Genomic DNA, 17,084 nt, shown 5'->3' with positions numbered 1-17,084 from the left:
TATACATATACACGATACACTCGATACATATACATCCTATACATATACATACATGGTATAGTCTATACATATATACTCATGATACATTCTTTACATGCATGATATAGTCTATACACATACCCACACATGATACACACATATATACTCATGATACATTCTATACATATACACTTTATACATACATGATACAGTCTATACAAATACAACCTATACATACATGATACATTTTATACATATACACATGATACACTCCATACAAATATACTCATGTATCATATGTATCATCCTTCAAATTAAGTTAAAATACATGCAAATGCCATGCAATATGCAACTTTTTTTTTAAAGCAATAAAACATTTATGCAGTCATGAACATGTTTTGACAGCTAATAAGATGGTGATTTAATGCTTCAAAAAAGTTGCAGACACCTTTACCAATATAAAAATGCTTTTGTGATGCAAAATTATTTAAACATCCACTTATTCTTTAGACTGATTAGGAAATCGGCCAAATATAATACTACTGGAATCTTGGATAAAGAAAATTTGCTCTAATTGCAAAACTAAATAAATTGCTAAATACTTTTGACAGATGAAAGTGGAGAGCATGCAGCTCACAACAAAGCTGAAAAGTTATTGTTAAATTTGTTAAATATGTATCATATTTAACAAACCGCTTGAATTTTATGTAATTTAGCTCACATGGCTAATTGAATATTAATCAGATGATGTTATTACGCTACTGTACCGTCAGCCAATTGTTGATCATGATTTTATGGTCAAAAGCACATTGAGAAATATGTTGAAAAATAGTGGTGTTGACTACCTAATTGCCCCACAGTACATACATTTTAATATATACATTATATACATTTTAATTTAGTTTGAAATATTGAATATATTTCCTTTTTAAATTTTATTTACATATTTTTCCTTTATTTATTTATTCATTTATTTCCTTGATATATTTTATTATTATGATTTTTTATTATTATTATTATTATTATTAGTAGTAGTAGTAGTAGTAGTAGGATAATAGTACTAGTAGTAGTAGTAGTAGTAGTAGTGGGATAATAGTACTAGTAGTAATAGTAGAAGTTTTTTTTTTGTTTTTTTTTTTGTTTATTTTATATTATTGGCTAAAAAAAGTGCATCTCCAATGCAATTGTTGCATGAATTTGCTGCTTATATACAACATTCAACACTCTTTGACAGTTTGAAAAGTAGATGCCTATATATCGGCAGTGGACCACATTCCCCGTCCATGCTCAAACTCACACATGCAGGCAAACACATATGCAAACATCTATACATAAACTGCAAACTCTCAATGCTTCAGGCCTGTCAGTGGGGAGAGTGGAAACTGTTAGACAAGGTCCAACACAAGAAACAACAGGTTTAGACTGGGGGAAGTGGAAAAGAGAAAGATCCCACAGTAGCACAGGCAGGCTGGACACACAGTAATTGCCTTTGAGTGTCAGTAATGGTGTGTATCAGGTAAAGCTCACACTACACTGCAGAGGAAATGCCTACCGCAAACTCACATATACTGTACTGCACAAGCCAGAGGAGAGAAAGATTCAAATTAAGCCAGTTTCATAAAATTATTGGAAGTTTTTGTCAATTTTTTTATAGAAGTATCAAGTTAGATTGACCTCAAAGTATTAAGACATGAAGGTAAGCAACTAAAATAAATGTCTTATTATAATAGTGTGTTTTATTAATGTTTTAATTGGTGAGACAGAGAACACAAAATTGTATCAAATTATGATTAAGATAACTTACAATTTATTACATTAAGGCTCCCTTTATGCTCTGTTGTATTTATTTTTGACTTATTTTTGTTACTATTTGAGTACAGCGTTTATGGAGAGCTGCCACAGAAAAGCTTTTTTTAGATTCTTTTAATGGTCCCACTTTATCATAAGTTTCCTTAACTACTATGTACTTACATCAAAAAATAAAGAATAAATACAATGTACTTACTGTGTTTATAATGTATTTGAGAACACGTGTGGTGCTTTTGAGTTGAGATAGAGGTTGGGTTATGGACAGGTTTGGTGTTATGGGTAGGTTTAAGGGTGGGTTAAGGTGTAAGGGATGGTCAACAGTGTATTTACAAATGTAATTACAAAAGTTAATTACAGATGTAATTACATACATGTATTTAATCAAGCATAAGTACACAGTAAATACATGTATTTACACAATATGTACATTGTAACAAACTATTAGTTTCTATAGAAGTACATATTAGTAATAGCCGCTTAATATAAAGTGGGGCCCTTTTAATCAATCAATAAATCAAACAAATCAAGCAATCAATAATAAAAAAAACATAACGTTTTAATTATTTAATAAACATTTTGATAAACATTTTTAAACAAATTGTGGAATTTAAAGGTACTCCATGGAGCCATTAATGCTAATGATCCTTTATTGTGTGTAATTGTGTGAGTTGAAAAATACAAACTATTTCATCGAGTATCATAATCATAGCACTTTAATCACAAGCATGGTCACATTATTTTTGTATCATGACCATGATTCTCACTTTATTGTCACTCTCGAAACTCTTATCATCATCATCATCATCATCATCTGTCATGAAGTCATTACCATAATAATCAGGGTCATGTTAAAAATCTTTATAGAGTGTTTTCATAACATGTCATCAGTCGGCCATGTTGGGAAAGAATATAAGCAAAGACACGTAATTAAATGAAAGAGCTGATTACGGTTGCTGAAAATGATCCTTTATTGTCGCATGAACTGCTTGGTAGGACTGAAAAAAAACTTTTTTGTACTGAAGACTCAAGCCAAAATGTATAACTAATCGAGCAGAATGAAGCCTTTTATAGCCAGTTTGTCAAAATATTTCATGTTTTCCTGCTTACCAAGGCATTCTCTATATGATTTAGCAGCGTCCACAGGTTTTTTTTCATGATTTAGACAGCATAATTAAGCTGAACAACATATTTAGTCATAGATTACCATGCATTTACATGCTTGTGATTACATCTGATTATCCTTATGGCCACACATATGAGTGACTGATAAAATAACCTAAAGTGGCTCACACGTGTAAGTGCAAATGTGGTCCAGTTATCTTAAGACGTTTGTGTGCCACTTTTGGCAAATATTTAGCACAATAAGCTATGGATACTGTGGATTTGGTCCTATGGTGGCCAAGAGAAGATATGGCAAATGTGGCCCAGTTATCCTAAAACAAATTCGAGCCACTTTTGGAAATATTTGGCACAGTTAGCGGCCCACAGAAGATATGGCAAATGTAGCCCAGTTACCTTAAAAAATATGTGGACCACAAAGACTAAAGTCCCCATCATGGAGAAAAGTGTTTGCTTTAGTTGGGCTCTTAGCCCTGAACCTCTTAATAAAAATGTTATTTTGGGCTGTTGTAACTTTTTAAAACTTTGCTCAAAAAGTTTATCCATTACAGCAAACAACCCAAGTAAAAAATATTAAAATTAAGTGGGGCACATCCTGTGATGAAATAATACAATTCACTGAAGTTAACCAATGTTTAATCCATTATTAAAAGTACAGTAATAACATGCTTGCACATGCCACAGAATCAGTGTATGAACCTCAACAATGGTGACAATGAATAAAATGATCAAAACTGACAAACATCACAAACAGGAGACTAAAAGTTATAAAATCAACAACGTCAATATAAACAGCAGAATCAACAGGAAATAATGAAAACTGCAGCATCAGTAAGCTTTAAAATGTATTCATACTGCAATGCACGCTGGGATTTTTGTGCTTTGCCACACCCAGCAAGTGTAAGGCCAGATCTGGCTCACATTAAAAGTAAACTGTGGCCCAGAACAGGGTCAGTTCTGGTTTACTGGTTGAATTCTGGCTGATATGTGATATTGCTTTGGCTTAATTGTGGCCAAGATCTGGCAAACAGGAGTGGATTGCCATCAATCCGACCATGCGGTAGGTGAATCGGATGTAAGTGTCTGGTGTGGGCTGGATTTGAGCCACATGAAGTTTTCTAGCTGGGTCGTTATCATAATAACCACTGCAGTCAATACAATAACCACCAGTGTGGTAATCATCATCAAACACATTTAGTTGACTATCAGAATCAGCAGCAGAGTGTACATTGAATTAAAAGTACATATTTAATTTCTTTGGAGTATATTGTTGCATCAAAAATGTATGCAATGAAGTGTAATGATGTCATTTGTAATTCAATATTTTGAGAGACTATTTATTAATACTTAAATGTGCCATTTTATTATTATAATAATACAACATACTATATGCTAATAAATATGTTATTATAATACACATGGCTTAATATGACTGCTGAATAGTAATAAAGTGTGTGACATCATTTTAAATCCAGGGCACTGCTTGTGATCTGAAAAAAAGAAGTAAAAATAAAACAAAACTAGGTGTTTTGGTGTTTAGTGGAAACTGCCTTAAGATAAAGTACACTGTAAAAAAAATCTATAATTTTACAGTTTATTTATGGCAGCTGGGATGCTGGAAAAAAAAAAACATAAAATAACGGCCATTAAACTGGAGAAATGTACTGTAAAATAACAGACATTAAATTACAGGAATTTCCTTAAATTTAAATTTCTGGTAAACTTCTGTTATTCAACCTCTGTTATTTTACAGTAAATTTCCGTAGTTTAACAGACGTTATTTCACGGGTTGTTTCCCAGCTGCTGGAAATAGACTGTAAAATTACGCATTTTTTGACATTGTAGGATCCTCACTGAATGGTATTGTAGGCTAGAACAACACAGCAATTACAAAAAAGACAAGCCACCCTTTTTAAATATAATGCCTTTTTGTTGCTAGTTGAGGGGCTTCTTTAACATGCCTTTTTTATGCTACGATGGGGCTAGGCATTCATTATGGTGGACTAGCTAAATACCTTAAGTCTAAGGTAGTGGATTGGACATGTAAGGTAGATGTCCCTGATTATATATTTTTAAATTACTTGTATTTTGTGTTTGTGTAGTGTCACTCTACAGCCTCTACAGCATAAAACAGCCTGTTTTATTAAATAGATGTAAAGCCAACAGGAATGGTTGGTGAATAAAATAGAACAGGTTTGGGTTGTATTTCTGGTCATAGTCCATGACATAACTCATGAGTATAACGGATAAAATTCTTTTACCAACAGGAGCATCTGAGACAAAATTTGGAAATCCCAAAAAATTCTTATAATCTAACAGTAGAATTTGTGGTCTTTGATAATTGATTTGACGTTTACCAACAACCAATTGATGGCTGTTATGATTAAATGTTCTCGGCAATGAAATTCTGTCAGTGTCAAAAGATTTTAGACACATTCTTGAAATGTGATTTAACTCTCTTACAACAAGCATCAAACAAAGAATCAATTGGAGAGCTGAACCTAATGATGCAATCAGCGCGAGAACTACAAACCACCATAGGAATAGGCTACAGATTGTTTTTGTTTGCTGTGAGGTATTATTTCAGAATGTGGGTTACTGAGCATGTCATGAATTGATGACATCAAGCTGAAAATTAGTCTTTTGTTAGTTTGTGTTTTGCGTGTCTTTATTGTCGATCAGTTTGACATCATGACAACTGAGATCTTACAGTGTGACATGGGCATTATGTTGGTACAGTTTGACATGCTACAATCATAAAGGATTACTAAAAACCTGCAACCTAATCTAAAGTGAGGACTATTCATGCTTTGCTTTGTTTATTTTGTAAATTTATTTTTTAAATGTATGCTATTTATGCTTTGACTATGCATGCCTTACATTTATACCTAACAGGTAAAGTCTCAGTATCGAATGAAAAATAAATCCTTGCATCTAAAAATAAAATTGCTGTACAGTTTAAACATTGCTAAATAACAGGAGTATCAAACTACAAAAGTTATATGAAACAAATCATTAAGCACATTATACATGTGCTTATAAATCAAGAATGCAGCTGTATTTATAAGCTGCTTTACTAATGTCTAAGGTAACCTAAAATATATTATAATAGATATAAAGACAATAAGTCACTTTTTAAAATTTCCTGACATTAAAATTAGGATCCAAATCTCTGCCATTTTGATGCCTACCACAACGTGACATGGACTGTGGTTTTACCATTCACCGGTTTGACTGACAGTTGCATATTAACATGTCTCCATAATAACACTTATAATCATAATAACAAGACAGGACGTGCACAAAGCAACTGGGATTAAAAGATCTGTTCAGCTCTCTGTGATCATCAATCATCATAAAATGTGGTCAAGAATGAGTTTTACAAGTTTAAAGGTTTTTAAAACAGTGCATGTTTGTAATGAATTACAGCGATTTTACAGTCTTTTTCACCAGAGCCGTGTGTCAGTACAATTATAGAGAAGAGATAAAAAAACAGCTACAATCCCAGTTTGTGGACGTTAAATCAGGTTTATTTGTACATCAACATATTGGATATCCAGACAGCAGTGGATATTAGAGTGTATCCTGTCACATTTACAGTGCAAAAACAGTGCAAAGTTAAACGCGCAAGCTGTGTGTGTGTGTGTCCGCTGTGTGTGCGCGTGTGAACTTTGTAACAACATTGTGTGTGACTCATCATTGCAAAAAGGCTTGAACTCCTTTTAACTCCACAACAAATACATCAAATAATCATTGGTAAAGTTCTTACTGTTGTATTTCTTATAATCGTTACGTAAGCCCTGCTTCCTTCATGTCTGTCACTGTGCTGTTTATCTGACGCAGCAGAGGTGGAGAGAAAGGGGGAGCTAGCATTACAGCCACAGGTAACAAAAACAGCTACATTGTGTTCAGAGCAGAAAATCCAAACATTCTGAAAGGTATAATAAATAATCTGATAGGTGTACAGACACATTCTGGAGACACAAAAGACATCTCAAATCTTAAAAAGGGGTAAAATAGGTGCCCTTTAAAGTTAATGGTTAAAAAAAAACATTTAACTAATTGCTACTGCTTAATAAACTATTCATAGTGTGCAGTTATTATAAATTGCTATTGAATGATTTATATAGTTTTGTGCCTATCCCAACTATGTAGGTCACCACTATTATCCTTTTTGCCTTAATTGTCACTATTGTCTATTAGTATTAAAATTGTACCATGACAAATCTAAACTCACATTCTCCAAATAAGCATTGACATTCACTGTGAACTGACATCTATAGGCTATTCTTGCAACCCTGATCTTAAATGTGTGCTTTTCATTTCATTTTTCCTCTCAATATCACACTGAACAATAAACACTGAACTCTGCAGTGCCAACGAAGGCTTTCACTCTTTCTTTTAATATGTTGTGATGTTGCCTCTCCTCTCTGGTTTCTCTCTTTCTCTTCCCTCCCGCTCCTCTTTACACTGCACCAGGAATGAACTCTCTCAGTGAGGAAAAGCAGCAGGTTAAGCTGGAGGCTTGCCTTGGGAAAGTGAAAGTATCCTCTCTTTGATGTCAGATTCCCACTCTTTCTCTCTTCTCTCTGGCTCTCCTTTTCTATATTTCTACATTTGAGCTTTACTCTAATATTTTCTCTTTCCACATTGTGATTTCTGCTACATTATATTTATATTATAAATTACAACAAACATAGGTAGCAAAAATCTAAGTTTTGAGATTGTTGCTTAGTTGAAACCATAGACGAGATGTCTTCACTAAAATTAGCTGCTGGAATATCGTTTCTCCGTCGTACCAGCTTGGTCTGCTGTCTGTACTGTAGATGTCCAGCACTTTCACAGACTGAAGGCAGCCAGCTGTCCTCGAGAAATAGACACTGTTCGATGTGTTAGAGAGTTTTCGCTGTCTGGTTTTTCAAGGCTTCACATGATGAGATGTGGATGGGGCTATTGAAATGCAGCCCTAAAATTGTTCTGTGTCTGGATGAGCACTGGGTAATTATGCCATCTCTGTTTTTTCAAGCCTTGTTAAGATGTTTAATATGGACAACTCAGTATGTGTTGTGTGGAATAAATTATACAGCAGTGTAATGTATAATGAACCACAGCAAGTGGCTGTAGCGACAGATATGGTGATGTGAGTTTCAGTAGTGTGAAACCAGTTGTAGCAGAACAGTCGATTCTCACCTTATGGCCAGTGATAGCTAAGCTTTATTTGTGGATCTAGACTGATTTTCTTCAGCTGTCTTGTGCAAATAGCATAGTTGTGCAAATTTAAGTTCAATACGACAAAAATGAAAATGTGTTCACACAAAAACGTTTAACAATATTATAACCATCATAATCACCAACATCACATTGTCAACATTATAATCACAGACATCGTATTCACGATAATAATCACAATGCTAATGTCAAAACCATGATCACCACATTATCATTAACATTCTCATCATACACTATCATATAATCATATAATAACAACCTGATCATTAGGGATGTAACGGTATTGTAAATACCGTCATACCGCAATAGAATTTTTTTTCAATATTACCGTAGTCGCATGACTCGATAAAACTATAGGTCTTATGAGAAAATTTGCTCAGGCGAATGAAGCGAACGGGAGGTAGCGGAAACTACAATTCCCATCAGCCCATGCGTGGCCATCATCCTTTGCGGTCTGTTGTGGCTACAGATCCAGTAATGCGGAAATGGAGTGTGCTCCTAGTAGCGGGGATGAAAAAGACCTGGAAATGATCGAACCTAAAGCGGGTGTTGTCGCCGCGCGCGTTTTGATCAGCTGTGTTGTCACACGCGTACTGTAAAGCGGGGAGGGGGGGTTGAGCGCGCATACTCAAGAGCAGTGTTGTCGCGTGCCTACTGAAGGGCGGGACGGAGGGTGTGTCGCGTCGCGGGGGCACTTTTGATCATTTTGGAAGGGCATTTTCTATCCAAAACTAAAAAGGGCATGTGCACTGCACAGGTTGAGCCCTATGTGTGCACGTGCCTGCAGGTTGGGGAATACGACTAATAACAGTCATGGGGACTGCAGAAACACAGCACACTGTTCAGATTGATGCAGACATTGACTTGTACCGCAAAGAGACCTCTATCTCACTCATGGCTTGTCCTCTCAAGTGGGGGAAAGACAATGCACAACGTTACCCACTGCTGTCAACCTGGGCCAAGTCATATCTCTGTCCCAGAAACCTCAGTCCCAAATGAGAGGGTTTTTCCTGTTGCAGGGGACATTGTAAATACCCAGAGATACCAGCTTTTACCAGATTATAGTTATATGATACTTTTCCTTAAAACCCATCTCTGGTGAGTGAGTGAGTGAGTGAGTGAGTGATTAAATGTTGAATGTGATGAGTTTTCAACAATACTAAATTGAAACTTTATTTTTTTACATGGTTTAATAATTTTTTGTTATTAAAATTGAAGTTACTGTTTCAAAGCTTACAGATAGATGGCTAATTTGTATGTCATTGACACTTTTGGCACTTTTTTGGAGTATTTTTTAGAGTATTTTTTGTAGTTTTGTTTTTCCTGTAAATTATTCAATAAATACCATGACATTCATACCGAGGTATTACCGTACTGTGAAATTCTGATACCGTTACATCCCTACTGATCATTAATAAAAATGTTATTATCATAACTTCCCAAAATGTTAACACCACCAACATGACCACTGTTATACTGTTAATAGCATTATCACCAACATCATCATTACTGTCACCATCGTTACCAACATTTCACTTATAAAAAACAACTATCGCCATCTTATTCACTACCACTATAACCCCTATAATCAGCATTATCTCCATCATATTCACTACGACTATAACCATTACCACCGTCATCAGCATTATCGTCACCAATATCAATTACACCAGGTGGAGGAGTTCAAGTATCTTGAGGTTTTGTTCACGAGTAAGGGAGGGATGGAACATGAGATTGACAGGCGGATCGGTGCAACGGAAGCAGTAATGCGGTCAGTGTACCGGTCCGTTGAGGTAAAGAAGGAACTGAGCCAAGAGGCAAAGCCCTTGATTTATTGTTCAATATAAGTACCTACTCTCACCTATGGTCATGACTAAAAGGTCAAAAGCTCGGAAACAAACAGCTAAAACAAGTTTCCTTTGCAGGGTGGCAGGGCACACCCTTATAGATAGGGTGAGGGGCTCTGTAACCGAGGAGAAGCTCAGAGTAGAGCCACTGCTACTCCACATCAAGACAAGTCAGCTGAGGTGGCTGTTTCCATCAGCCATCTGTTTTAGATGCCTCCTTGATGGCAACCTAGGGAGGTGTTCCAGGCATGTCTTACCGGGAGGAGGCCTCAGGAAAGACCCAGGACATGCTGGAGGGACAATGTCTCTTGGCTGGCCTGGGAATGTCTTGTAATGCTCCCGCCCCCCCGCCCCAATTCCAGTGATGCACTGTGTTCCCCCAGTGATGCACTAATATGCTTTACTAAAAATATATTTTTATCTTTAATCTAGTTTTGAATTGCAAGAGCCTCGGACGTTATCAGGAAGGCTACAGTTTAGGAGCCATAAATGAGAAGGTTCGACCTCCTTGACTTGGCTATTCTAGGTACTACCAGAAGCCCTGAGTTTTGAGATCTTAAAGAGCGGGTTGGATTGTAGCGAGACAGAAGGTTGGTTAGATAAACAGGAGCTAGATTATTTAAAGCTTTATAGGTAAGAATCAATACTTTAAATTTAATACGAAACTTAAGAGGCAGCCAGTTTTTTGTTGTATTGTGGTAATCTAATCATATTTTCTAGATCTGGTAAGATCTCTGGCAGCTGCATTTTGTACTAGCTGAAGTTTATTAATAGAGGATGATGGGCAGCCAGCAAACAGAGTATTACAGTAATCCAGTCTTGAAGTCATAAAAGCATAGACTAGCTTTTCTGCATCTGAGATGGATAGCATACTTTGTAACTTAGCGATATTTCTCAAATGAAAGAAGGCAGTCTTTGTGTCATGGGATATGTGATTTTTATAAGTAAAATTGCTGTCTAATATGATACCCAGATATTTTATAGTAGAGCTAACGCTAACTTTGTATCCCTCTTATCTCTTATCCCTCAGATTGTGAGATCTGCTATGTACAGGATTTAGGTCCAATAAGTAATAATTCTGTTTTGTCTGAGTTTAGGAGGAGAAAATTGTTGATCATCCAGTCTTTAACCTGTTGGTCATCCAGTCTGCTGTTACCAGTTTGCACTGGGGCTTTTCTTTTTCTGTATTGCTTTTGAAAACTTTACTGTTGGTTGTGTTTAGGGAAGGAGGCGATTGGGTGAATCGATGCTTTTGAAAAACACTATCAGTTGGGATTGGGGAAGGGGTTGGGTGGGTTAATTGGTCGGTCAGTGAGTCAGTCGACAGCTGCCTCTGGTGGATTTATGCAAGGTGCGAATGGAACAGAAAGGTGTGAATGACACTCATGAGAAAAATTTGAGATCTGAAAAAGAATACACAGCGGCTTCTGGTGGATTCGTAACGACAAAAACTACAAAAAAAAAGTATTTATTTTTAAGGATGTATTTCGCCATCTCTAGAAATGGAGATGAAGGTGCTTAAGGAATGCCCATTTGCAATTTAATCATCACCCAGGGTGAAAGGCCACTACAAAGTAACTGGTAGTGTGACTGAGGCTGTATTATCATGATCTCCATATAAAGAATGGAAAAATGTCGCAATGTATTCAGGAAATTTAGGACATGGGAACCTGACTTCTATTGATGTCTATTAGTTCATTGTGTCATATTTGCAAATAAACTGTAAGCGCTGAAATGTTTTCTGATGGCAACTTATTAATAGCGTCACTTATACGCATTAGCTCATTCATGTCTTTGATTTGCTTCTCCGCATCCGTGCTTGGTTTCTCGAATTACCTTTTAAAGGTTAAGACACAATATGAAGGCATGCATATTTTCAGCTTCCCTTTTTAATTTGATTGTTTGTAAGAAGGTTTTCAAAAGGTATTGCCATAAAACAATCAGCTTTTTGTGGTGATTATCATCGGTTTGCAATGGAAAACATGGCGGAACGCAACTTGCCATGACGTAGATTCCCATTCTTTATTCATCAACATAATCAAATCTCACCACTGATTTCACTGTTATCATCCTCCCTGCCATCGCCAACTTCATTTTTAACATCTTCATCATCACTGCCATGGCTCACACAGCAAGAAAACCAGAGTCAACGTAGAAACTTGTGAAAAAGAATTGTTAAAAAGCATAAAGACAGAAAAGATTTCCCCCAGCAGGCTAAATGGATGCAGCGGCTGAGGAAGGCATGTCTCGGTCTCAGTATGAGCACGCTGCCGTTCTCTCCACTCTCATTTGGATAAACATCTCCGCGGGGTAGAGGACAGCAGTGCCGGCGCTCATTCCCATCCCTCATGCTCCTCCTGCCGCAATCAGGTTGCATGAGTATCAAACCCCCCTCAGCTCAGAGCCATGTTAATGTAATTCCTTCCACCAATCCTCTCCATGGACAGCTCTGTGTGTTTATCCGCATTTATGTGTGTGTGTTTATAAGTGTGAGTGATGGGATGAGGGCAAGACTGCGTGTTTGGTTTTAAGTAATGTGTCTTGTGCTATCAGACCCTCGCTCTCTCTTTCTCTCTTTCACGTAATTAAATTATGAACCCTGGGGTCTCACCATCTCCCATGACTCCGGTGACTGGAGGCCCATGGGACACTGGCAGGGCCCTGTCGCAGCAAAGTGTGTATATGTGGAGGGGGGCATAAATTCTCGCTCACTTGCCGCCGTGCTGGGCTGTCACCTCAGATCACTCACTGGCATCTCCCGTGAGTCCATGTGCAACCAGCAACCTGACAACAAGCGCAAAATGTGCAGCTCAAGAGGTAAAGCTTGCTGAAACAGAAACAAGAGCGAAGACGTTCTGCTAAAGAAGATGGGGAAGATGGGGGTAAAAGAGGTGAAACATGGGCTCTGGATATTGTTCCTTTTTGACAGCTGTAAGCTGGCGATGATATTTGAATTAGAAAAAGAAATTAGAGGGGGGGGGGGGGGGGAACGGCAGTTTTATGGAAATTAATTGAAATTATGGTGATTTTTAAGAATACATAAATTATAAAGCTCATCTAAAAATGATTTAAATACCATCAATAACTTTTTATGCACCACCAACTAAACATTAAACAACTAAACAGATAAACAGTATATATATAATGTTATGTTTTCAGACATATATTTCTATTCCGTTTTAGACACATTTTTATTACAAAAGTATGTATTTGTATTCAATCTATGATTTTAAATCACAATTTTTTTTTTTTTTTTTTTGCTGAACAAATCCCATGTTCCAAAAAAGATATTTGATATTTGGAAGAAATCCAGTAAATCCAGAGAAACAGGTTATTTTTTAAATGGATCTTAGATTTTTTTTTTCCCTAAAGCTGTACAATACCTGACAAAAGTCTTGTCACCTATATAAGTTTTAGGAACAACAAATAATGACTTCTAGTAGATCATTTAGTATCAGAAGTTTCTAATATGAAAGGCCAAGGTCTCTAGATTATGTTCATTTTACCAAAATAAAATATGATCATGCCTTGATTTTTAATTATCTTGTTACAGCAGTAAGGTCTGACTTTGCTTAGACAAACGTCTTGTCACTTAACAGAGTCATGGTGCAGTGGAAAAAAAATTAATATGGTGTATGACTCCCATGAGTTTGGAAGACTGCATCCATACATCTCTGCAATTAATCATATAATTTAATAATAAAGTCATCTAAAATGACAAAGAAAACCTTCTTGCAGGACTCCCAGAGTTCATCAAGATTTGTTGGATTCATCGTCAATACCCCCTCCTTCATCTTATCTCAGACACGCTCAGTAATGTTCATGTCTGGTGACTGGACTGGCCAATCTTAAAGCACCTTGACCTTTGTTTTGCTTTCAGAAAATTTGATGTGGAAGCTGAAATATAACAAGGAAGGCTATCATGCTGAAGGCTTTGCCTTCTTCTGTGGTTTGTAATGTAATGGGCAGCACAAATGTCTTGATACCTCAGGCTGTTGATGTTGCCATCCACTCTGCAGATCTCTCGCATACCCTAATACTGAATGTAACCCCAAACCATGATTTTTTCTTTAACAAACTTGACTGATTTGTAAGAGAATCTTGGGTCCATGCGGGTTCCAATAGATCCTCTGCAGTATTTGGGATGATTGGATTGCAGTTCAACAGATAATTCATCTGATAAATCTACCTTCTGTCACTTTTCCAAACAACTAACTCGAAGTCAAGTTATTATTTGTTGCTCTTACAACTGGGATCGATGACAAGACTTTTGTCAGGTAGTGTACAGTAAATTTTCATGCATGTTTTAAATTTTAACAAAGAAATATATACCCTAGTAGCAAAGAATTCTGGCCCAAATTTGGCATTAAGCTGGGACAGCAGACATTCATCCGGCACTGGCATACAGCATGTGGGCCAACCATGGCCTGGGTTTGGCAGAGGTGGCACCGTCTATAATGTGGCACACAAGATTTGGGCCAGATGTAAAACGTAGTATTTGGCCCAGATTTAAAAAATTGATTGTGGGCCACGTGAGTTTGGCCAGTCTTGACCCAAATTTAAAATACATTAAAATAATTTTTTGATCAAATAAATCAATTCTACCAATCAGGTCACTGAGAAAAAACAAGGCCCATAGTGTGCCTAAAGCGCAATGCTTTATGGGTTTATCAATTTCATTGCAATCGTGACACACCAACCTTACTGGCCCAGTTCAGGCCCAGTTATGAGTTATTAACTTGGCTGAGACTTGGCCCAGATATGGTCTGTGTTTGGCCCTTGTCTAGAAGCCAGATTTGGTCCAGTCATGTACCGTAATTCACTGCGGCATGTGGGCCAAGCAAAACCTGATTGTGTGGGCCAGAGCTGGGCCAGAGAAATTTTGCTATGTGGGTAGTACCATTTTTTTTTCGAATTTGTATTTATGAAATTGACATTTACATTACATAAGTTTAAAATATTTTCAATAAATAAATAGGAACAATTCTTTATGCATTATTGAATATGTTGTTATACATAAATATATAATAGAAGATTGTTTATTGTGTTGAAATTGTAGAGACCTGTGCTTGCAATGACAATCAAAGGTTTGATTCCTAGTCGATGGATACAAAAACAGTTGCAATAAGTTTGGTTCTCTTTACTGTCCTGCATACAACAAAGTTTTCCGGCTCTCTGTATCTTCATCTCCATCTCATTTTGCTTAAACCTGTACATTTTGCAAGTTTATTTTGCAGAATAAGACAGACAGATCAGCAAATGTTTGTACATACTGTACACATGCCCATAGACCCTGTCCTCAAAGAAATCAGAAGTAGTGGACAAAACAGGTGAAGTAAAACTAGTAAAATTTTCCCACATACAACCAACTAAAACATTAATAGGTGTAAACATAATTCTAAACACATCTCTTTTATTTGATCCACTACAATTTTCACTAATATGAAATTTAAATAAAAAAGGCAAGTGTGGTTGCCAGATTTTTAGAGTTAAAATACAGTAGTAACCATAAACAAAATTTCTTAATATTACAGTTTACCACCATTTTTCTTAAATTAAGAGTTGTACATTATTTTTTTTTAATGTTCTATTATCTTAGCTTTGTTACAGAGACAAAAAAAATCAACCCTACGCATGTAGAAATGGATAATATTAACCAATGCTCACCCACAATCAAAGAAACACACTAATATATAAAATATGCTCAGTGTCATTCACACAAATACTAAACACCATCATGGTAACACATATAAAATTAAAGTAATACAATAAACACTATTTATCAAACTTGGATTCAACATGAAGATCAAATATACAACAAAAATGTCCAAGGAATTTTGTTTTACTAGATATTTTTAGGATACTATAGTATTCAGCTTCAAGTGCAATTTAAAGGCTTAGGTCAACTAATTGAAGTATTGGCAAGTGATTGGGTGAGTCATAAACAGAGATTTGTTCTGTAGACAATTGAAAAATAAAAATATTGCTTAAGGGGGGGTAATAATATTGAGCTTAAAATTGTTTAAAAAATTAAAAAACGCTTTTATTCTAGCCTCAATAAAACAAATAAGACTTTCTCCAGAAGAAAAAATATTACAGGAAATACTGTGAAAAATGTATTGCTCTGTTAAACATCTCTGCAGGCACAGGATGTCAACATGATGTCATACTAACATTGTACTCCAACATCATTGGGACGTTGGATTTAGTTTGGAAATGAAAATCGGGTTGAGGTCAAAACCTAACGTCAGGCCGACGTCAATAGCCCCTTTTAGTTATACTACTAAATATGCGAAAAATTTCCGGAATGACTTTACTGGTAAATAAAAAAAAGCACTGTTTACACAGGCGAGGATGTTACTGAATGTTTCTGGAAAAGACCATTCACGCATACATTCCAAAATACCGGTAAATTCTAACATCATCAACCAGAAATGAGCTCTAAACGGCTGTGCATGTATTTGTAAACATTTGACTACATTACAAACTCTGTGGATGGATAAGTATTATGAGCAACTTCAATGAAAACATATAGAGAAACACTTTCGCATGTCGAGATGTACATAATATGTGTGTGTGCTGCTGCTTACTCCTTCATGGGCACATGTGACACGGCAAGCACCTGAACGGCTTATCATAAGCATCTTATCGATAATTATTTACAAAGTAAAGGAACATATAAACATTGTCTGACTAACATCTAGCAGCTAAATGTGTCAGGAAAAATATTCAAAGGCTTTTATTTTTAAAAACCGTGCAGATGTGAATGCGTCTGACTGTACTGATTGGCTAAAGTAGATGTCTCTCATCAGCACGTTCTAGACGTGCATGCGCTCTTTCCGGCAATCTTCCTTCTACGTTTACACAGCGCAGCATTCTGGCAAATTACCGGAACAATTTTACTGGTATTTTCAAAAAGGGCTTGTTCACACATTCAGACCTTTCCAGAAAAATTGCCGGTATTTTTCCAGAAAGATTTGTATGTGTGAAAAGGGCTAATGTCTAACGTCCAAACTAAAATCAACCAAATATTAACGTCTAATCATGTTACATCTTAACGTTGTGTGGACGTTACTATTATGACATCTATCAGACGTTGGA

The 17,084-nt window shown here is 36.2% G+C and overlaps 1 protein-coding gene across 5 annotated transcripts in view; it reads left to right on the top strand.

Moving 5' to 3' along the window:
• LOC147833949 (uncharacterized) overlaps positions 1-17,084 on the top strand; it is a 181,753-nt gene that overhangs the window by 147,710 nt on the left and 16,959 nt on the right. The window contains exons 5-6 of one of the 5 annotated variants that reach the window (XR_015507409.1): positions 14,081-14,260; positions 15,221-15,313. The exons of the other annotated variants lie outside the window; for them this stretch is intronic. The gene's annotated coding sequence lies outside the window, so the exon portion shown is untranslated. The remainder of the gene's footprint in view (positions 1-14,080; positions 14,261-15,220; positions 15,314-17,084) is intronic. 5 annotated transcript variants of the gene reach the window in all.

Source organism: Danio rerio, chromosome 14, assembly GCF_052040795.2.
Source record: "Danio rerio strain M-AB ecotype USA chromosome 14, GRCz13ab, whole genome shotgun sequence".
NCBI classification, from domain to species: domain Eukaryota; kingdom Metazoa; phylum Chordata; class Actinopteri; order Cypriniformes; family Danionidae; genus Danio; species Danio rerio.
Note: the sequence above shows the minus strand (reverse complement) of the source record. Positions and strands in the feature narration are given on the sequence as shown.